Genomic DNA, 23,371 nt, shown 5'->3' with positions numbered 1-23,371 from the left:
ACATTTGCCAACGCTGTAACACAGAATATCTGATTGTGTGATGATTCCTCCATTGGCAGAGGATGTTTAGAGTGCTTTTCCTCCTTCCTTGCCTAAGGCCAGGGGCACTGCACTCACCAAAAGCAAACCAGAAAATATGACCCAGTCAGTAATATCCAAACTGCAAGGATGGAAGAAAAGGAACTGTTTGTAATATCTGCAGTGAAACATTCATTTTAAATCATTCATTTGAAAATATTCAAATGAATGATTATGTTGACGGGATCATTGACAACTTAGGGATTTCAGGATAAACAATATAAAATACAGTTTGTTATCAAAATGGTTAACTCTTGTTAATGGCATGTGACATGGCAGGTGCATTCTCTTCAAGGTGAAATTTCTTCTACTATAAGTGTAGAGAAAATAAATACAAGGATGGGGGAGGGGGGTGCAGAGGAAACAGATTTTCCTAAAAGAGCCTTCCAATGTCTTTCACCTCTTTGACACTGTATTTCTAGAGATGGGCAATCCATATGCTGTCACAGTGAAATCTAAGAGAGACTGTAATAACCTTCCTTGGATATGTGTGTGGGGAGAACTTTTGCTCAGTATCTGTTTTACATTGGTTCTTATGCTGTTAACATTCCACTTAGTGAGACATGTTTTGTTGGGACAGATACTTTACTGAAAGATGGTAATAGGAAATGAATATCCTGCACACCCAAGGACGGATTTTCCCAAAGGCCTCTGTTGATTATGGTCCTGCCCACATTAGTACATAAACTTTATTTCTTTGCTGGGAATTCTTGCTCATTACATTTCATAATCATTTCAATTATTGAACCCTCTTGTATTAGATATACTTTTACATGGATTACAAGTGCTATTGCATATTATTAAAGGAATACTGCATGTTATTAAATGAATTCACAAGGGTAGCTCTTAAACATGACCAAATTGGTATTTTGTTTTGTTTACTCATTTTACCTAGGATGTTTTCTCAAAAAATGCAATATTGCTTTCTCTCGAGAATAATGGCTCTGTACTTGTTTGAAAGGCAGCTTTCCCTGTCTAATCTGGTGTCCAGGACTTCTACCAAAGCATAAATAAATTTCTTTTGGGCAGAGTGTAGTAGAAGAAGGAAAAAAAGAGACTGGTTTGATGGTAAAATTTAGTCTGTCAAGCTCTATTTCAAACATTCACCCTATGCCATTATATTGATTTAATTCTTGCTATGGAAGGAATATTGCCAAATTTCAGCTTTAGAAATTTAGATATCTTGTGAAAACTGGTAAGAATCAGTGGAATTATCAGCATCTCTGTGTATGTGTTCTTGCTGCTGCTAAGTCACTTCAGTCATGTCCAACTCTGTGTGACCCCATAGACGACAGCCCACCAGGCTCCCCCATCCCTGGGATTCTCCAGGCAAGAACACTGGAGTGGGTTGCCATTTCCTTCTCCAGTGCATGAAAGTGAAAAGTGAAAGGGAAATCGCTCAGTTGTGTCCCACTCTTCGCGACCCCATGGACTGCAGCTACCAGGCTTCTCCGTCCATGGGATTTTTCAGGCAAGAGTACTGGAGTGGGGTGCCATCACCTTCTCCAGTATGTGTTCTTAGGAATATTCTAGATGAATAGCCATTCCTGCTGCTGCTAAGTCACTTCAGTCATGTCCGACTCTGTGCGAACCCATAGACGGCAGCCCACCAGGCTCCCCCGTCCCTGGGATTCTCCAGGCAATAACACTGGAGTGGGTTGTTGCCATTTCCTTCTCCAATGCATGAAAGTGAAAAGTGAAAGTGAAGTCGCTCAGTCGCATCCGACCCTCAGCGACCCCATGGACTGCAGCCTTCCAGGCTCCTTCATCCATGGGATTTTCCAGGCAAGAGTACTGGAGTCGGGTGCCATTGCCTTCTCCTAGTGCTATAAAATTCTTCCTATCTTTTTTGTGGTAAGTTGAAATATGAACTTTTAGTAATGACAAAACATGTTATTTAGAAGTGTAATGAAAGTACATCCCTGCATTTTTTCTTCTTTCTGAAATTTTAAGGAATTTTCATCTTAGCGTTAAAGAGTTTTACTACCGATAAGGTTTGAAGATAATTAATAGGTCTATTGCTTGAATAAATTTGTTGTGGTGACTGGTACTTAGCCTTAATCTAGGCACCAAAGATTCAAACAAAATGCGTCTGGGAAAACATAATATTATCAAAGATCCCTTATTCTATTGTTTTTTTTTTAATGGATTGCTTTTCCTCTGGTAGTTGTTTCCAATGTCAGGTCCATACAGTCAGATCCAAGTTAAAAGGAGTTTGTCATCATGTAGTCTAGGTGAAGTATGTAGACACAACTCAGTTTTTATCTTTTAAAATGAATTTATATTTCATCCAATTACAAAGGTAATCTTGAGAGATGACGTTCTCAAAAACCTAAAATACATGGATGGTTCTATGGATACCCCTCAGCTTTAAAATTACTGCAGATGGTGACTGCAGCCATGAAATTAAAAGACACTTGCTTCTTGGAAGAAAAGTTATGACCAACATAGTAAAGTCACTCAGTCGTGTTCGACTCTTTGAGACCCCATGGACTGTAGCCTATCAGGCTCCTCCGTCCATGGGTTTTTCCAGTCAAGAATACTGGAGTGGGTTGCCACAACCTAGACAGCATATTAAAAAGCAAAGACCTTACTTTGTCAACACAGGTCTGTCCAGTGATGGAATTTCAATCGAGCTATTTCACATCCTAAAAGATGATGCTGTGAAAGTGATGCACTCAATATGCCAGCAAATTTGGAAAACTCAGCGGTGGCCACAGAACTGGAAAAGATCAGTTTTCATTACAATCCCAAAGAAAGGCAGTGACAAAGAATGCTCAGACTACCGCACAATTGCACTCATCTCACACACTAGCAAACTAATGCTCAAAATTCTCCAAGCCAATCTTCAACAGTACGTGAACCATGAACTTCCAGATGGTCAAGCTGGATTTAGAAAAGCCAGAGTAACCAGAGATCAAATTGCCAACATCCGTTGGATCATCGAAAAAGCAAGAGAATTCCAGAAAAACATATACTTCTGCTTTATTGACTATGCCAAAGCCTTTGACTGTGTGGATCACAACCAACTGTGGAAAATTCTTAAAGAGATGGGAATACCAGACCACCTGACCTGCCTCCTGAGAAATCTGTATTCAGGCCAAGAAGCAACAGTTAGAACTGAACATGGGACAGCAGACTGGTTCCAAATAGGAAAAGGAGTACCTCAAGGCTGTATATTGTCACCGTGCTTGTTTAACTCATATGCAGAGTACATCATGAGAAATGCTGGGCTGGATGAAGCACAAGCTGGAATCAAGATTGCCAAGAATATCAATAACCTCAGATATGCAGATGATACTACCCTTATGGCAGAAAGTGAAGAAGAACTAAAGAGCCTTTGATGGAAGTGAAAGAGGAGAGTGAAAAAGTTGGCTTAAAGCTCAGAAAACGAACATCATGACATCTGGTCCCATCATTTCATGGCAAATAGATGGGGAAACAGTGACAGACTTTATTTTTTGGGGCTCCAAAATCACTGTAGATGGTGACTGCAGCCATGAAATTCAAAGATGCTTGTTCCTTGGAAGAAAAGTTATGAATTACCTAGACAGCATATTAAAAAGCAGAGACATTACTTTGCCAACAAAGTCCCATCTAGTAAAAGCTATGGTTTTTCCAGTAGTCATGTATGGATGTGAGAGTTGGACTATGAAGAAAATTGATACTTTTGAACTGTGGTGTTGGAGAAGACTCTTGAGAGTCCCTTGGACTGCAAGGAGATCCAACCAGTCCATCCTAAAGGAGATCAGTCCTGCATATTCATTGGAAGGACTGATGCTACAGCTGAAACTCCAATACTTGGACCACCTGATGCGAAGAACTGACTCATTTGAAAAGACCCTGATTCTGGGAAAGAGTGAAGGTGGGAGGAAAAGGGGAGGACAGAGGATGAGATGGCTGGATGGCATCACTGACTCAATGGACATGAGTTTGAGTGGACTCAGTAGTTGGTGATGGACAGGGAGGCCTGGCGTGCTGCAGTCCAGGCGGTCAGAGACCACTGAACAACTGAACTGAACAGCTTTATTAGATAGTTTTTCAAATCTTCTTTTTTTTTTGGTTTGTTTAATGACATGCATAAGCCAGAATTTATGATGCTTTCCACAGTAGCTTAAAACAATTCCTGGAAAAGCCTGGATTTAAAGTATATCTAATTAAGAAGTCATTAACCAAGGTAGAAGTAGAGTTCAATCTGATCAGGGAGGGAGATCAAAATGCAGTCAGATTTATCGATTCATTATTTTCAAGAATAAGATGCCTAATCTTTGACCTCAGTTTTAGTGTAGAAAAAGTCATTTAAATTTATAAAATAAGCATGTCTGTCCTCATTCATATTTTTATATAAATGAGTTGAATTATTTCAACTTGACCCTTTTAAAGATCAAAATCCATATTTTAGGAAAATAGCATTAAGTGGTAAGTGCTGCTTGTGGTCTCAAATAAAATTTATTCTCAGCAAAACATTTGAAAATTACAATGCAAACACTCATTAGACAGATATAATTAACAATTAGCACATGCTTTTGTATAAACACAATCAATGACAAATACTAAACCCATGCTAGCTAATCTTGAATTTCAACAGGGAATTCTGTCTAATGTTAACAGCTAATAAAAAATAAACGAAGAATATGCTAATTTGATTTGTGGTTAGGAAGGTGACATCCAAAAATTTGAAGTGCTACTAATGTTTGTTCTTTAATGATGCTGGTTTCTTGGTAATAATTATAGAAAATGTTGTTCGGTGTTTCAAGGTCTAACATTAGCTTGACTGTTCTGGAAAATGTTAAGGTTAATTAGCTAGTGCAGATACAAATCAAATTTAATTACTTAGTTATAGCTCAACAATAATATCATTTTTGGAAGATTACTCAAAACATCATGAGCATTTACTGCTGTATATTTAAAATGCAAAGTTGGAAAATGAAGTATGTAGGTCGCTTAGCATATCATTTTACTGGGAGTTTCTAGCCATAATTTGTTAAACAATGGATCTGTCCAAAATTAATTTAGCTTTAAAGACTATTAATGTTTACAAGTTTGATTGCAACGTCATTACTCTAGCAATATAATATTTATTGTATTGCTAATACAATAGCAATAGTTATTAGCAAATAGCAAATACAATATGTAAGACATCTCAACATATATAGCTCTTGGATGTAAAATATTTACATCACTTTCTTTTTTGAAAAATATCTAGAAAAGAAATTCCATATAGGCTGTATGGAATCGTTATTATATTCCAGGGAAAATAAGTACTTTGTTTTTGCTATTTATATTACCAGTATTCTTTTCTTGCTCTATAGAATACCAAGGAATAAAGACTTAGCTATATGATAAAACAATTCAGAGAGTAGAAAGAGAAGGCAGTCAGCTATAAAAAATGAAAAAAATATTAGGAAAATTTGAAATGATCAGAAAAAGAACAATAATTGTATTTGGGGGGAAATCAGAAATGGTGAACAATACTAGAGAAAATAGTGTTAGACAAAAAAGCCTATTAGCTCATACTACCTTGAATCCAACATATTCTAGATTTACTTTGTGGCAAAAGTATTTATCTGTGACATTTAGCCAATTAAAATGATGGAGGCATGATACCTTACATTGATAAAAAATTTTCCCAAGTAATATAAAAAATTTAGATGGAGTAATTTTAGGGTTTTAATGGACTTCCGCTTTGGATTATCTTTTCAGACTGGAATATTTATCTCTTTTAGAAGCAAACCACATGTAATATCATTTGAAAATCTAAATTGTAACTACAAGAAATGTTTTTATAAATGCATATATTTTCATGAATGCGTAACTACTATAAAAAATAAGACAGGGTAAGAGCCAAAAAAAAAAAAAAAATTACAAGTTCTAATTCACCGCTGCTGGGAACCTAAATTGATTATGTGCAGAAAGGTTGTTTACCATGTCAACTAGATTGCTGCCTTTGCTACTGTAATCTCATTTTCCCACTGCAGATTAGAGTTTGGGGTTATAATAGAATTATGTAAAGAAATTTTATCTTAGCAAATGAGATGTCATAGTTTAGACACACTGAAGTGTTTATAGGACTGCCTTTTGAGTCATCATTCAAGGCCATCACATAGGGGGCTGATTGATTTTCTGGTTCAGGGTTAGACAAGAATTTATTTATCAATCAGTCTGTACATACTAAGTTACTAATTTGCACTCAGCGCTGGACTAATTATTTTGAAGGAAACAGAAGAAGTATCTCCGAATACTCTAAAATGGGGGATAATGAGATAACATATTTTAATCAGTATAAATGTCATTCCAAAGATAAGCTATAAGTTGTAGGAGAAGCCTTAATTTGGGGTAAAATATTTGCATTTGCAGAAGGCATAATCGGAGAGAAAAGCGATGTTCATTTTAGGATGGAATCGTAACTTGGTAAACCTGAGTATGGATGTTTTCAATATATTGGATGGTTCTTAATGAAAGACTCAGTGAACATTAATTTTCTTTAATGGAATTTTATTTTTTCAAATTATGGTTGATTTTCAGTGTTGTTAGTTTCAGGTGTGCAGCAAAGCGAGTCACATTTTTGTTTATATTCTTTTCCATTATTGTTTATCATAGGATGTTGAATATAGTTCCATATCCTATAGACTAGGACCTATGCATTCTGTATATTACCATTTTGCATCCGCTAACCCCAAACTCCCCCTCCGTCTCTCTCCCTGCCCCACTTTGGCAACCACGGGTCTGTCCTCTGTGTCTGCGAATCTGTTTCTGTTTTGTAGATAAGTTCATTTGTGTCATATTTTATATTCCACATATAAGTGATATCATTTGGCATTTGTCTTTCTCTGTGGGACTTCTCTTAAGCATGATAATCTTTAGGTCCATCCATGCTAAATAATGCCCCAAATGGCCTTAGTTCATTTAATGGGATTTTAAATCATTATGAAGGCATTTAAATTAATCTGAGTATATATCCCTTTAAGCCAGTCACAAACTGACCAGTGTTGCATGATTCTACTTATATGAGATATCTGAAATAGTATATATCACTCACAGAAGCAAGAGCAGGATGGTGGTTGTTGGAGGAAATGGAAGGGAAAATGGACAGTTGTTCATCAACAGGTATAAAGCTTCAGTTAATGCAAAATGAGGAAGTTCTAGAAGTCTGCCATACAACATCATACCTGTAGTTAACAATATTGTGCCATGTACTTAAAAATCTTTAGAGTTGGATCTTAGCAAGTGCTTTTTACTACAATAGCATAAAAATTTTAAATTGTTGAAAAAAGAAGAGTGTATGATCTACTTAAAAATCAGCTTATGTGCTTGCCCCTCTGTATCTCACTGCCTCTTATTGTTTATAAGCAAACTTTACAAGATTTCTAAAAAAATATTGCCAGTATTTTCCTTTGCACTTCGTGGGATTCGTCCTTGGTCTCTAGATGGTTTTGATTTCCCTTAGTGCTGTAGCCACTGGAATAGTCCTTAGCCCATTTTGCCTGCCTTCTGGCTGCATTTTCTCAGAGGTAACCATTGCAACATCTCAGTAAAACCCAAGTAGATTTCACATCATATTGTGAAGTAGGGAGAGATTTTCTTTGGTTTTCTTTCCTGAGGACCCTGGTAACCCATGAAAAGAGATTTAAGCATGCTGAATTCTTTGGAATGGAGCCACCTTCAGGGTATAACACCTATGATAGGATTTTATTTGTTGTTTCACTGCTCTTTGTTAGCCAAGGTATAGAAAATTGCCTGTGGATTACAGTATCTTGAGAACCATAGAGGTTTTCCTGTAAAGTATCTCCACCATGTTCTGTCATGGTTACTGAAATCCACTCACTGGAGATTCATTCTTTGGGATGGGAAAGCTGTTAGGTCCCTGTGTGTGTGTGTGTGTGTGTGTGTGTGTGTGTGCTAAGTCGCTTCAGTCATGTCCAACTTTCTGTGACCATATGGACTGTAGCCCACCAGGCTCCTCTGTCCATGGAATTCTCTAGGCAAGAATACTGGAGTGGGTTGCCATGCCCTCCTCCAGGGGATCTTCCCAACCCAGGGATTGAACCCAAGTCTCTTATGTCTCCTGCATTGGCAGGTGGGTTCTTTACCACTGGCACTACCTGTTAGGCTGCTCTCATGTTGTAAATGCCATGCAACTCTTAAGGGTTATCCTTACAACAGCAGATGTGGCTCTGTGCCCAGTGGTGGGAAAGGAAGAAAGGACATCCAAATGTAAAGTGGGTCTGTGGCACAAGAGGTGATCTTTATAATTGCCTTGGGTGAGCCAGCTGAGGGGAACCTTGTGGAAGGTGTTGATGGAGCAGACCAGCGGCAAGCGGGGTTCTGCTGTGGCTACCCACACTGCCTTGCAGCTTTTGTCTTGGGAGTGGGCAAGTCCAGAGGGTCCTGGAGGGGAAAACAAGCGGTCAACAATATGGCCAGAATTAAAGGAAATCTCCTCCTTTGCTTCCTCTCCTGGCTCAACAGACTGCCTACGTAATACCAGATCTGCTTGCCAAAGGTTGAGCCAGCCAGAGCTCTTTCTTTTCGCAGGCCTATACAGCTGTCTCTCTGTAGAGCTAGGCGAAATCAACAATGCCTTTTATTTCCTGCCTTTCTCCCCAGGACTTGTGTTCTCCATGACATTTTCTTTCCCTCTTACAATGTCTCCACAGGGTTACATAGGGGAATAGTCATTGTGTGCTTTGTGATCATTGAAGACACAGAAGCAAGGGGCAAGAACAGCCAAAGCAGAAATCGGGGAGATTTCATTATGCCCAGGAATTCAGCTATTAATGACGCAACCTGGAATATTTTATTTCTAGATACTATTTGTAAAGCTTAGGTATGAGAGATCCTGAGTACTTGGGACCCTTGAAGCCCTGTGGTCCCCCTTGAAACAAAGCCCTCTGTACTTTTCCATGTTAGACTTTCTGAGATAAAAGATGGACATAGGAGGAGCTCTCGACTTGGGTTCTGTGCCCAGGTTGGAGCTCTCCCTACTGGCTTTGTACCTTTCAGCAAAGATACTTAAGCTCTGAGTCAGTTTCTTTGCCTGTGAAATGAAGATGACAATGGTAAATGTTTTGATGGTGTTGGTAATTGATGGTGATGGTGGTGGTAATGCCAGTGATACTGGCGTGATAGTGATGGTGTTGGAGGCGGTAGCTTTGGACAGGGTGGTGTGGTGCTGATAATAATAATGATGTGGTATTGGAGGTTGTGATTTTGCATATGGTCATGGCATAAGTGGCGGTAATGGTGGTAGTGGCGTAGGTGGTGATGGTGGTCATAGTGATGGTGTGGGAGGTGGGAGTTTTGACTGTGATGGAGACAGGGAGGTGACGGTGGTGGAGAGATGGTTTTAAGATGTATGGTGAGCTGGGTTTCATGCTATTTTCCTTACAATATTCATTTGATTAAATCCTCACAACCATTATATTGCTGTGCTCAGTTGCCCAGTTGTGTCCGACACTTTGCGACCCCATGGACGGTAGCCCCTCAGGCTCCTCTGTCTGTGGGGATTCTCCAGGTAAGAATACTGGAGTGGGTTGCCACGCCCTCCTCCAGGGGATCTTCCCAACCCAGGGGTCGAACCCAGGTCTCCCTTATTGCAGGCAGATTGTTTACCGTCTGAGCCACCATAAAGCTATTGGTTAAGTGCTTATTGTACTCACTTTGTTGCTACTGCTGCTGCTAAGTCGCTTCAGTCGTGTCCGACTCTGTGCGACCCCAGAGACGGCAGCCCACCAGGCTCCCCCGTCCCTGGGATTCTCCAGGCAGGAACACTGGAGTGGGTTGCCATTTCTTTCTCCAATGCATGAAAGTGAAAAATGAAAGTGAAGTCGCTCAGTTGTGTCCAACTCTTAGCGACCCCATGGACTGCAGCCCACCAGGCTCCTCCATCCATGGGATCCTCCAGGGAAGAGTACTGGAGTGGGTTGCCATTGCCTTCTCCGGTACTCACTTTAGAGTTGGAGAAATTGAGGCTTGGAGAGTAACTGCTTTTCTTTGGGTCAAACAGCTAATGAGAGAGGACCTGGAATTTAGCAGTAGGGCTGCCTGACTGTAGAGGTTAGTCTCCTCCGGGCTGTTCTTTCCCGTCACGTGGCTGTCATAGGCGAGGCAGGGACAAACATGAAGGCCATAGTGCTGTGATCCTGACTGCGTGTGGTTGTGCAGCTCTGAAGATGGGAAACCAGAAGAGTGATGTATCCTTTCTGGATTCTTGAACATGCATTCACCATGATGCCCCCCACCCACTACCACTCCATCAGTCTAGAACAGCCATGATTAACTGAGTTTGAGAAGCAGGAAAAACTCTAAACGCTATAATCCTTCCATCTCTGCGACATGCCCAATTACTGTCTATTCTCCCTCACAGTATTTATTTCCTCTTGTTCCTGAATAGTAAAGGAACTCTATTAGTAGCTTTCTGTCATCGCCTGCACTGGCTCTGTGTCTTAACTTCCTTATATGGCTGAACAGTGAATGTAGCTTTTCTTAAAATAGCAGTTTCTTGGTCTGTCTGTCTTTTTTGTGTATTACAAGACAGTGTAAATTAATGATGACAGAGGGTACCAGAGGATGCTTGTTACTTTGTGACAGCACTACTACCAAGTTTGAAAAGTTGCATTCTTTGCCCCTGGAGGTCATTAACAGTAGGAATTTCTGCTAGGAGGTTTTCCTAGAAGAAGGAACCCACATGACAGTTCAACGGATACAAACCTACCCACAGCAAATGGAATTTTTAGCTGCTTGTTTAAAAGTTCAATTCGAAGTCCCTCTTGCTTTTGAGCTATATTCTCTAGGATGCAAGAACAACAACAAAACACTTTGAACTAAAATCAGGTAACTGTCCAAAGACAACTTGCATATACTTTATATCAGCTCAGCATTCAGGTGTGTCTGTATGTCATTGGCTTTCAAGCATAGTTTTATTTTTTAGACTTTTGCAGGTGAATTATTGGTCTGTTTGGAGTAAATTCACTGTCAATATGTTTATAAATATAATTAATTTTAACATTACAGTAGCCCCCAACTGTTCATTTTCAACAGAGAACTTTTATCTTTCACACACGTTTATTACTTACCGAGATAAAGGTGGGAAAGCAAAATTAAGTCCTATTAACATGTAGTTTAATTTTGTGGTGGTGGTGAAGTTGCTAAGTCCTGGCCAACTCTTAGTGACCTCATGGACTGTAGCCTGCCAGGATCCTCTGTCTTTGGGATTTCCTAAGCAAGCATACTGGAGTGGGTTGCCATTTCCTCTCCAGGGGATCTTCCTGACCAAGGGATCCAATCTGGGTCTTCTGCATTGCAGGAGGATTCTTTACCAACTCAGCCACCAGGGAAGCCTAGTTTAATTTTTAGGGCATACTGAACTGAACTGAAAACAAGGGAAAAAAAAGTAATTCCCAAAGGACAGTTCTCATTCTAGCATACTAGACATTATAATCTTAACTTGACACCACGCTTCAAGTGAGCTATTTAGTTTAATTTTTAGGAAAAGAGAAAAAGGGAGAGAACAGAAAGGAAACGGAGGGAGAGGATAAGCGAGAAAGAGAAGCTAAGGCAGGGAGAGTAAGAAAAAAATGGGAGTAGACAGAGAAAGAAAAAAGAGGGGAGGAGAAAGGCAGGCAGAGAGACAAGAGATGGAAGCTGAGAATATACAGCCCTGATTAGAATTTGGCTATTACTAAAATGAAGTGAAGCCTGGAATTCATTCAGAATCTTGCTCAAGCACACAAAAATAGTCTTTGAGTAAGAAAGTAGACCTGGGATTCACTTAAACTGCTGCTTTATTAAAAACAGCCACTTTGTCCTCGGAATGAAATGTACATACAATTGCCTGAGTGTGTTTGAGGAGCCAGAGGAAGGAGGTGGGATCCAATAGTGATGGTGCCTGCTTTCAACAACTGTTTTATGAATATCTGTCCTGTGTCAAGTCCCTTAGAAGATGCTGGGACAAGAGTGGTGACTAAGACGTGGCCCCTGGCATGGAGAGTCTCTTGCTGGACTCGAGGAGGTAGCTGTGCACATATGCAGTCCTGCACTGATGTGGCTGGTGCACCATACAGCTTCTGCGTGCCTTCCTAGTTGCTGTTCCGTCATTGCCTCCCGATGGGGATTTTGGCACTGGTGTGAGGCTGAGGGGGAGTGATGCTCAGCTCTCAGCGAGGCTGCTAGCTGTAGGAGCTGCACTAAGTGCCTGCTGTTCTCCAGAAGAAAGCCACTCTGCTCCCTCTCTCTCCCTGTCTAGCTCCCCCTCATGGCTTCCATCACCATTTGACTGCCCTCTCTAATAAAGACCAGAAGTGTAAAGATTGGGAAGAATTCAGGTCTGATTCATTATTCATAGCCTTGGTGAACTCAGGGATGTGAAGTAGAGAAAGGTGGGGGGTGTGTGTGCGTACGTGCATGCTCAGTCTCGTCCAACTCTTTGTGACCCCCTGGACTAGAGCCTGCTAGGCTCCTCCATCCATGGGATTTTCCAGGCAAGAATACTGGAGTGGGTTGCCATTTCCTTCTCCAGGGGATCTTCCTGACTCAGGGATGGAACTTGTGTCTCTTGCCGCCCCTGCATTGGCATGTGGATTCTTTACCACTATGCCTGGCATAGTCATTTACAAAAAAGAAGCACATTAAAGATAACAAATAATATAAAAACCAAATAAGTGGAAGTGAAAATTACTTGGGTGTGTCTGACTCTTTGTGGCCCCATAGACTATACAGTCCATGGAATTCTCCAGGTCAGAGTACTGGAGTGGGTAGCCTTTCCCTTCTCCAGGGAATCTTCCCAACCCAGGGATTAAACCTAGGTCTTCTGCACTGCAGGTGGATTCTTTACCAGCTGAGCTACAAGGGAAGCCCAAGAATATTGGAGTGGCTAGCCTATCCCTTCTCCAGGGGATCTTCCCAACCCAGGGATCAAACCGGGGTCTCCAGCATTGCAGGTGGATTCTTTATCAACTGAGCTATCAAGAAAGCCCCAAAACCAAATAAGTGAAGCTTAAATCCTTTCTTATGGAATTTTAATAAATTGTAAAGTTACAAAATATATACATCCACTGGTTTGATCTGCTAAAATCATCATATCAATTTGTTACAATGTTTTATTTAAATTGACATTCCTGTCAATGTGTATTAAGGTAGCCTGTGTCATTTATTGTCCAAATCAGAGCACTTTTTCTAGTAAAAGAGAACACCATTAATAATTATGCAGGTGTAATAATTAGGAAGTGTGGGATGATAATCCTAAATTTAAGCACTCTGTGTGTGTGTTGTTTCAGAAAAGAAGAGATTGTGTTTCTACTAAAGACACTTGTAATAAGAGAGCAATGGTCATCAGAAACAAAAGACTTTGTATTTGAAGTTTCTGTTTGCTTCAATTACCCACATTCTATCCATTTTTTTCTGTTTTTTAATTTTATTTTATTTTTAAACTTTACAATATTAGTTTTGCCAAATATCGAAATGAATCCGCCACAGGTATACCTGTGTTCCCCATCCTGAACCCTCCTCCCTCTTCCCTCCCCATACCCTCCCTCTGGGTCATCCCAGTGCACCAGCCCTAAGCATCCAGTATCTTGCATCGAACCTGGACTGGCGACTCATTTCATACATGATATTATACATGTTTCAATGCCATTCTCCCAAATCTCCCCACCCTCTCCCTCTCCCACAGAGTCCATAAGACTGTTCTATACATCAATGTCTCTTTTGCTGTCTTGTACACAGGGTTATTGTTACCATCTTTCTAAATTCCATATATATGCGTTAGTATACTGTATTGGTGTTTTTCTTTCTGGCTTACTTCACTTTGTATAATAGGTTCCAGTTTCATCCACCTCATTAGAACTGATTCAAATGTATTCTTTTTAATGGCTGAGTAATACTCCATTGTGTATATGTACCACAGCTTGCTTATCCATTCATCTGCTGATGGGCATCTAGGTTGCTTCCATGTCCTGGCTATTATAAACAGTGCTGCGATGAACATTGGGGTACATGTGTCTCTTTCCCTTCTGGTTTCCTCAGTGTGTATGCCCAGCAGTGGGATTGCTGGATCATAAGGCAGTTCTATTTCCAGATTTTTAAGGAATCTCCACACTGTTCTCCGTAGTGGCTGTACTAGTTTGCATTCCCACCAACAGTGTAAGAGGGTTCCCTTTTCTCCACACCCTCTCCAGCATTTATTGACTTTTGGATCGCAGCCATTCTGACTGGCGTGAAATGGTACCTCATAGTGGTTTTGATTTGCATTTCTCTGATAATGAGTGATGTTGAGCATCTTTTCATGTGTTTGTTAGCCATCTGTATGTCTTCTCTGGAGAAATATCAATTTAGTTCTTTGACCCATTTTTTGATTGGGTAATTTATTTTTCTGGACTTGAGCTGTAGGAGTTGCTTGTATATTTTTGAGATTAGTTGTTTGTCAGTTGCTTCATTTTTTTCAATGAAGCTATTAAAAAAGTCATCTTAATACAACTTGGCTGGTAAACACATCTGATGGAATGAGGACATTATGAGGAATTAATTAGATTAGAGGCAATGGAAGAGGGAATCCATTATACTCAAACCACAACTCCAGTGGTTTGTTAGTCAAACTACATTGGCAGGTTTCCCTTTTATTTTTTATTTTTGCATGGATTAAACAATTGATTTTTCTTCTCCATCTTAAGGGAAATTGTAGAGGCAGATCTGTATAACGTTGTCAGCAGCACTTGCAAAGTTACCAATTATGTCTTTATTCAAGGAAAAAGAATCTCAGAAGTCCCTTCCAGCTTTGCAGTGTAGTTCTTCAGCAGCATTGCATCCTCCTGGGACCCGGTGGCCTTGTCTTACCTTTCTGTTCTTAGACTTGATTGTGGAAGCCTAGAGAAACGCTTGGTGAGCTTCTAAGCTGCCATGTTTCCCTGGGCTATCCCTGCCATTCGTGCGTTCCAGGGTCACTCCTCAGGGCCTTGTCCCTACATGTTCTTCCATTCCCTCCTGCCACAACCATCTGAGCCAGATAGTCCATACTCTTTGGTATCCACATGACACAAACCCATCTGTCTGTCTTCCCCAGTGTTAGCATCTGCAAAGGGCTTTCTCATATTGATTCCTACTGTCTTATTATAAATATACATCACTTTCTTTTTTTTTAAACCTATACTCTTTTCAGAATGGCTATGTAGGAGTAGGAAGAACGATAATTGACCTCTAGGCATAGGCCAATTCATTCCAATCAAGTTAACTCTGTTTCCTATATTACATATTTGGATTCATCATAAAGTGTGAAAATGAGGCTTATTTATTGATTTATAAAAAAAGGGGAAAATACTGCAAAATTATATAAACAGTGAATAAACTTCTAAGAGACTAAAACCAGTCCTCATTTAAGTGTAAAAGTGGATGGAACAGAAAAATATTTGAAGAATTCAATATTTAAGTTAAGTAATGGGTAATTACAGCTCAGTCAAAGCAAGAACAGTGGAGAATTTAACACGAGGAAAAATCAATCTGGAAAATATAGAATCAGATATATTAAACTTGGAAATATCCTTTCATAAAAAATAAATCTGCGAGTTTTAATTGACCACACTCGTGTGACTCAGGAGAAGATACAGGTAACAATATGCAGTGGCCCTGGTGTGCACACACATGTCACACCAACGCATGGGAACACATCTGGTTGCTCCATCTCATGTGCAACCCTATTTATAGATGCAGACGTGTACAGATATTTAATTCCCCACAGTCTACCTGTCTCTGTGACTAGAACCTCAATAGTTCCCAGAATTTTGGTCTTCATAAAGGATATTTTTTTCCAACAAAATTAACGCCTAAAATAAAAGAGAGCAAAGAATGCAACTTCAGTCATTAGTAGCTCTGTAATCACTGTGATTTGTGTTTCATTTTATAAAATACTTGAAGGGCATAAACAGTATTTTCACATTAGGGAAATCAAGGTTTTAGTTCTCTGTTTCTAAATTGTTCTTGCAATTAGAGTACCATTTAAACATTGAATTTTTTTCTCTTGCATACTACTTAAACATTTCTTTTTTCAATTGGTATAAAGTATGAGCCAAGAAGGGCATTTTCTGAGCAGCTGTTAGTTAGTGTATCTATAACTCAGGCAGTACTTGGTGAAACATGTCACCGGGTGCCTATGAGAGGTCGGCTTATCGTTCATGAGACCATGTGCAGCTACTTGGATTTGCATCTATTACACTTTTACCTATTTATCCAGGGATTAATAAATATCTTCCTTATAAACAAAATAGGACTAAAACTCCTTGACACACATTAACCTTTGTATACCTTGAATTCCTACTTAAAGGATGTTTATTTAGATTTATCATGCTGTGCATTTTATGTAATAAAGCCTCCAAAAGCTGTAAGACATGAGTGTTTTCATGTTATATGAAACTCACATGGTATTTAGAGAATAGGAACAAATATAAGGTGTAAAGTAAATCGATGCTAATAACACCTGAATTCTTCTAGAATTTTTTTTTAATAAGAATGGGGATCTGATTGTAAAAATTCTTAAAATAGATAATTTTAAAGATCAAAAATGATAGCCAAAAAATTAGACTCTTAACTTTTCAGAGTGTACTTAAATGGAGTCAGTAACCACAAAAATGTCTATCAGTAGTTTTCATCTATAGCAAAATTGTGTTTATGTCTTCCTAGTTGATAATGCCATGATAATATGAAATAAAAACATATTTTTATTATTGTGACTGACTTACATCTTTGTAAGGTCTTCCCTCATAGCTCAGTTGGTAAAGAATCTGCTTGTAGTGCAGGAGACCTGGGTTCAATCCCTGGGTGGGGAAGATCCCGTGGAGAAGGAAATGGCAACGCACTCCAGTATTCTTGCCTGGAAAATCCCATGGACAGAAGAGTCTGGTGGATTTCGGTCCATGGGTCACAGAGTCAGGCACGACTGAGCAACTAACACGGACATCTTTGTAATTGTAATAACTTTGGTTTTGTGGACATTATATTTGCCAATGCATTTAGCAGAAATTTTTGAAATCAGTAAGATTAATTGTGCTGTCTTCAATCTATGCAGGTGGAAGTGCCTAAGAAACATATTTTTAGCAAGGAAACAGCCTGAATATCCTTTCTCTTAAAGTTGTGCTCCCTTCCTGTGGTCAAGAAATGGCATCAATTAAGAGTATATGCCCCAGCAGAGGTCCCTATCTTATATAGTTGGTTTCCATTTAGCCATCTATTCCATACATGGCAGTGTATTTAAGTCACTCCCAATCTCCCAATTCATCCTACCCTCCTTCCCTCCTTCCCCTAAATGGGGAGGAGATCCAAAAAGGTGGGAATATATGTATGCATATGGCTAATTCACTTTGCCATATAGTAAAAGCTAGCACAATCTTGTGGAGTAGCTATACTCCAATAAAAATAAAAATAAATGTTGGTCAGATAGTTAAAAAAAAAAAAAAAAGGAGTGCATTCCCTTCCATGTTAAATTTATGTCAGTGAGTGGTATAAGTAGATAATTTTTCTCAGACTTTAGTCCAGTGCCTGATATACTGTAAATGGATCTAACTAGATGATCACAAAATGAATGTAAATAAATGTACTACCCCTCCCTGTTAAACAGCCTTTGCGTTGGCAGGAGAAGTAACGCATTCATGAAAACTAGTTATATATAGGGTAAGTTAAGTACACTTCATATATTATCAAAATCACAAGCCGTCTCACCCACAGGATTATTCAGCTTCGGAGACAAGAGTCACAGCTGCAGGAGATTGCTTTCTCCATGATGTTAATGTATTCTGACACATCCCTAAGCCACCTGTATAGCATGAGTAGTAGACCGTGGTCCTGATGCACACGAGTCTGAAGTCAGATGATTTGGTTCAGATGCTCGCTTAGATGTTTATTTGAAAGGTCATGTTGGTCTGGTTGTTTAGTGTCTCTGCCCCAGTTTTCTCACCTATTAAGCAGGATAAATAGCTCAACATCAATGCTTTTTATGAGAAGTAAATTAAATTACATATGTAAAAGGATGAGAACCATGTCTATCACACGGTTAAAACTCAATCCATGTTGACTCTTATTAAAATACTGACTTTAAAACAGTTTACGTGTCTGTTAAAAAATCATGTACCCAATATAAATATTTTGAAAAGATAAGGAGAAAATTGTAAATGATCTCACAAACCAGAGATGATTAACCTTTTACCTTTTTGTATATATAATCTTTGTTTTGCTCTCTTTTGCTTTGTAGGTATGTGTTTAAAATAGTCCTTATATAAATAGAATTCTTTAAAATCTTAATAGCTGAACAGTATTAAGTTGGTTAGTGTTAGTTGCTCAGTCGTGTCCAACTCTGTGACCCCATGGAGTAAGTAAGTGTTCCTGAATTCCAATATACCATTATTCTTCAAAGTCCTCCTTGTTTTTCTCTTTTGAAATTATCTTCAGAGCAATAGATAACATCTTTAAAAAATTTCATATAGCTTTATCTTTCTGAATATTCACATTATTTAGAAGTCTTAGTGCCAGATAACTTCAGTCTGTTCCAAAATCAAATCCAATCTAAAAAAATAATTATTTTTCAAAATAATTTATTAAGCTTGCAGCTGTACTGCAATATTACAATATGGGGTCAAAAAATCTCAGTTTGAATCTCATTTGCTGCCTTTATGGGTGTAGGTAATTTACTTCTGTGTTCTTAAGACTCAGTTTCTTTTTCTAAAATTGGTGAAAATACTTCTTAATCATAGTGCTATGATGAGTATCATGAAATATGTAAAAATGGTTTGCTAATACAGTGGTACTGAAATATTGTTATCTAATACTAAAGGTAATTTTCAATGATTTGAAAGAGTAAGGAAATGTATAAAAATGCCATGCTAAAATTATGATGATGACTATATTTATATTGTAGGAAAAGTCCACAATTCTTTTTTTTTCATCACTGTGCAAATAGACATCTGCTAAGTTTTATTTTTTCCTGTAATGCTCATCAATGTTCAGTTATTGATAGGGTATATAAGCCACTTTTATTAGTCACCATGCAGAAAGCTTTTAGTGCAAACCAATTAAGATTACTTTCAGTGTTATTTCCCTAGTATGCTATGTTGATTTCAATCTTATTTGGCCAGTAACAAGTCAAATTGAGAGACTTTCCTGGAATTTCTGAAAATCAGGAATTTCTCATTGCATCATTTCAGTGCCCTCAGAGGGGTACTATGATAATCTCACAAATCATATGTATTGCCTAAAGCTTTAGTGACAAGAGGAGGCATATGAAACCACATAATGTTTTGAAAAGTTAAATCATAAAGTTTGTATTTCATGGGTTTCCTCTAGTATTTGCTTCTGAAGGTTGGCTCCTTTCTTTTTCTTTTCTTTTTCTTAAAAAGTGCTCCTTTTGATTCATCTCACTCTTAGTCCATGATTGCTCTGATTCACTGCGGTATTTTTACATAGCTCACAGCACCCTATGTTTGGTGGTGAAGGAATGGGAATAGGGACTTAACAGCTAATTAATAAATTAACAGCTTTATTGGTTGGTTGTTAGGCAAAGTAGGAACAAGGGGTCCATATGCATAGGACCACAATTACAGGAAACTAACCAAACTGATCCGGAGAAGGCAATGGCACCCCACTCCAGTACTCTTGCCTGGAAAATCCCATGGACAGAGGAGCCTGGTAGGCTGCAGTCCATGGGGTCGCTAAGAGTCGGACACGACTGAGTGACTTCACTTTCACTTTTCACTTTCATGCATTGGAGAAGGAAATGGCAACCTACTCCAGTGTTATTGCCTGGAGAATCCCAAGGACGGGGGAGCTTGGTGGGCTGCCGTCTCTGGGGTTGCACAGAGTTGGACACGACTGAAGCGACTTAGCAGCAGCAGCAGCAACCAAACTGATCACATGGACCACGGCCTTGTCTAGCTCAGTGAAACTATGAGCCATGTCCTGTAGGGCCATCTGGGACGGACGGGTCATGGAGGAGAGTTCTGACAAAATGTGGTCCACTGGAGAAGGGAATGGAAAACCACTTCAGTATTCTTGCCTTGAGAACCCCATGAACAGTATGAAAAGGCAAAAAGGTATGACGCCGAAAGATGAACTTCCCAGATTGGTAGGTGCCCAATATCCTACTGGAGATCAGTGGAGAAATAACTCGAGAAAGAATGAAGAGACAGCCAAAGCAAAAACAACACCCAGTTGTGGATGTGATGGGTGATGGAAGTAAAGTCTGATGCTGTAAAGAGCAATATTGCATAGGAACCTGCAATGTTAGGTCCATGAATCAAGGTGGCAAGAGTGAACATTGACATTTTAGGACTCAGTGAACTAAAATGGACTGGAATGGGTGAATTTAATTCAGATGACCATTAGATCAATTACTGTGGGCAGGAATCCCTTAGTAGAAATGGAGTAGCCATCATAGTCAAGAAAAGAGTCCAAAATGCAGTACTTGGGTGCAATATCAAAAACGACAGAGTGATCTCTGTTTGTTTGCCAGGCAAACCATTCAATATCACAGTGATCCAAGTCTGTGCCCTGACCAGTAATGTTGAAGAAGCTGAATGGTTCTGTGAAGACCTACAAGACCTTTTAGAACTAACACCCAAAAAAGATGTCCTTTTCATTATAGGAGACTGGAATGCAAAAGTAGGAAGTCAAGAGCTACCTGGAGTAACAGGCAAATTTGGCCTTGGAGTACAAAATGAGGCAGGGCAAGGCTAACAGAGTTTTGCCAAGAGAACGCACTGGTCATAGCAAAAACCCTCTTCCAACAACACAAGAGAAGACTCTCTACATGGACATCACCAGATGGTCAGTACTGAAATCAGATTGATTATATTCTTTGTAGGCAAAAATGGAGAAGCTCTATACAGTCAGCAAAAACAAGACTAGGAGCTGAATATGGCTCAGATCATGAACTCCTTATTGCCAAATTCAGACTTAAATTGAAGAAAGTAGGGAAAACCACTAGACTATTCAGGTATGACCTAAATCAAATCCCTTATGATTATACAGTAGAAGTGACAAATAGATTCAAGGGATCAGATCTGATAGACAGAGTGCCTAAAGAACTATGGAGGGAGGTTTGTGACATTGTGCAGGAGGCAGGGATCAAGACCATCCCCAAGAAAAAGAATTGCAAAAATGCAAAATGGTTGTCTGATGAGGGCTTACAAATAACTGAGAAAATAAGAGAAGCGAAAAGCAAAGGAGAAAAGGAAAGATATACCCATTTGAATGCAGAGTTCCAAAGAATACCAAGGAGAGATAAGAAAGCCTTCCTCAGTGATCAATGCAAAGAAATAGAGGAAAACAATAGAATGGGAAACACTAGAGATTTCTTCAAGAAATTAGAGATACAAACAGAGCATTTCATGCAAAGATGGGCTAAATAAGGGACAGAAATGGTATGGACCTAACAGAAGCAGAAGATAATAAGAGATGGCAAGAATATACAGAAGAACTATACAAAAAAGATCTTCATGACCCAGATGACCTCAGTGATGTGATCACTCACCTAGAGCCAGACATCCTGGAATGTGAAGTCAAGTGGGCCTTAGAAAGCATCACTATGAACAAAGCTAGTGGAGGTGATGGAACTCCAGTTGAGCTATTTCAAATCTTGAAAGATGATGCTGTGAAAGTGCTGCACTCAATATGCCAGCAAATTTGGAAAAGTCAGCAGTGGCCACAGGACTGGAAAAGGTCAGTTTTCATTCCAATCCCAAAGAAAGGCAATGCCAATGAAGGTTCAGTCTGTTGCACAATTGCACTTATCTCACACACTAGCAATGTAATGCTCAAAATTCTGCAAGCCAGGATTCAACAGTTTGAAAACCATGAACTTCCACATGTTCACCCTGAATCTAGAAAAGCCAGAGGAACTAGAGATCAAATTGGCAACATCTTCTGGATCATTGAAAAAGCAAGAGAGTTCCAGAAAAACATCTATTTCTGCTTTATTGACTATACCAAAGCCTTTGACTGTGTGGATCACAACCAACTGTGGAAAATTCTTAAAGAGAAGGGAATACAAGACCACCTGATCTGCCTCCTGAGAAATCTGTGTGCAGGTCAAGAAGCAACAGTTAGAACTGCACATGGAACAGCAAACTGGTTCCAAATCGGGAAAGGAGTACATCAAGGCTGTATATTTTCATCCTGCTTATTTAACTTATATGCAGAGTACATCATGAGAAATGCTGGGTTGGATGAAGCACAAGCTGGAATCAAGATTGCTGTGAGAAATATAAATTATCTTAGATATGCAGATGACACCACCCTTATGGCAGAAAGTGAAGAAGCATTAAAGAGCCTCTTGATGAAAGTGAAAGAGGAGGGTGAAAAAGTTGGCTTAAAACTCAACATTCACAAAACTAAGATCATGGCATCTGGTCCCATCACTTCATGGCAAATAGATTAAGAAACAATGGATATAGTGAGAGACTTTATTCTGGGGGGCTCCAAAATCACTGTAGATGGTGACTGCAGCCATGAAATTAAAAGATGCTTGCTCCTTAGAAGAAAAGTAATTCCCAACCTAGACAGCATATTGAAAAGCAGAGACATTACTTTGCCAACAAGTCCCATCTAGTCAAAGCTATGGTTTTTCAGTAGTCATGTATGGGTATGAGTGTTGGACTATAAAGCATGCTGAGTGCAAAGAATTGATGCTTTTGAACTGTGGTGTTGGAGAAGACTCTTGAGAGGCCCTTGGACTGCAAGGAGATCTAACCTGTCAATCCTAATGGAAATCAGTCCTGAGTATTCATTGGAAGAACTGATGCTAAAACTCCAATACTTTGGCCACCTGATGTGAAGGGCTGACTCATTTGAAAAGACCCTGATGCTGGGAAAGATTGAGGGCAGGAGGAGAAGGGGACAACGGAGGATGAGATGGTTGGATGGCATCACCAATGTGAAGGACAGGAGTTTGAGTAGACTCTGGGAGTTGGTGATTTTCAGGGAAGCCTGATGTGCTGAGTCCATGGGTTGCAAAGAGTTGGACAAGACTGAGTGAACTGAACTGAACTGTTGCGTATGACTCCATTCTCACCAGCACTCTTGCCCTTTAGATTGATAACGCTGACCTTTGGACAATACGGCTCCAAGATGCATAATTTCCACCGTTTTCTGAGCAAGATGATTCTGTTATAGTTACTTCCAAAAACCTGGGTATTTTATTTCTTTTATTTCCGCTCTCCAGTTTCATCATTTGCCACCACTTCAGCCTCTTGTATTCAGCAAGCCAGATGATGGTTGGAGGTTATCCTGTAAGCATTCACAAATTCTAAATGGATGATCATAT

General features: G+C 39.4%; 1 protein-coding gene across 10 annotated transcripts in view; it reads left to right on the top strand.

Moving 5' to 3' along the window:
- Positions 1 to 23,371, top strand: part of SLC8A1 (solute carrier family 8 member A1) — a 450,527-nt gene that overhangs the window by 94,614 nt on the left and 332,542 nt on the right. The gene's annotated exons all lie outside the window — the stretch shown is intronic.

This window comes from Bubalus bubalis, chromosome 12 (genome assembly GCF_019923935.1).
Source record: "Bubalus bubalis isolate 160015118507 breed Murrah chromosome 12, NDDB_SH_1, whole genome shotgun sequence".
Taxonomy (NCBI): Eukaryota; Metazoa; Chordata; class Mammalia; order Artiodactyla; family Bovidae; genus Bubalus; species Bubalus bubalis.
Note: the sequence above shows the minus strand (reverse complement) of the source record. Positions and strands in the feature narration are given on the sequence as shown.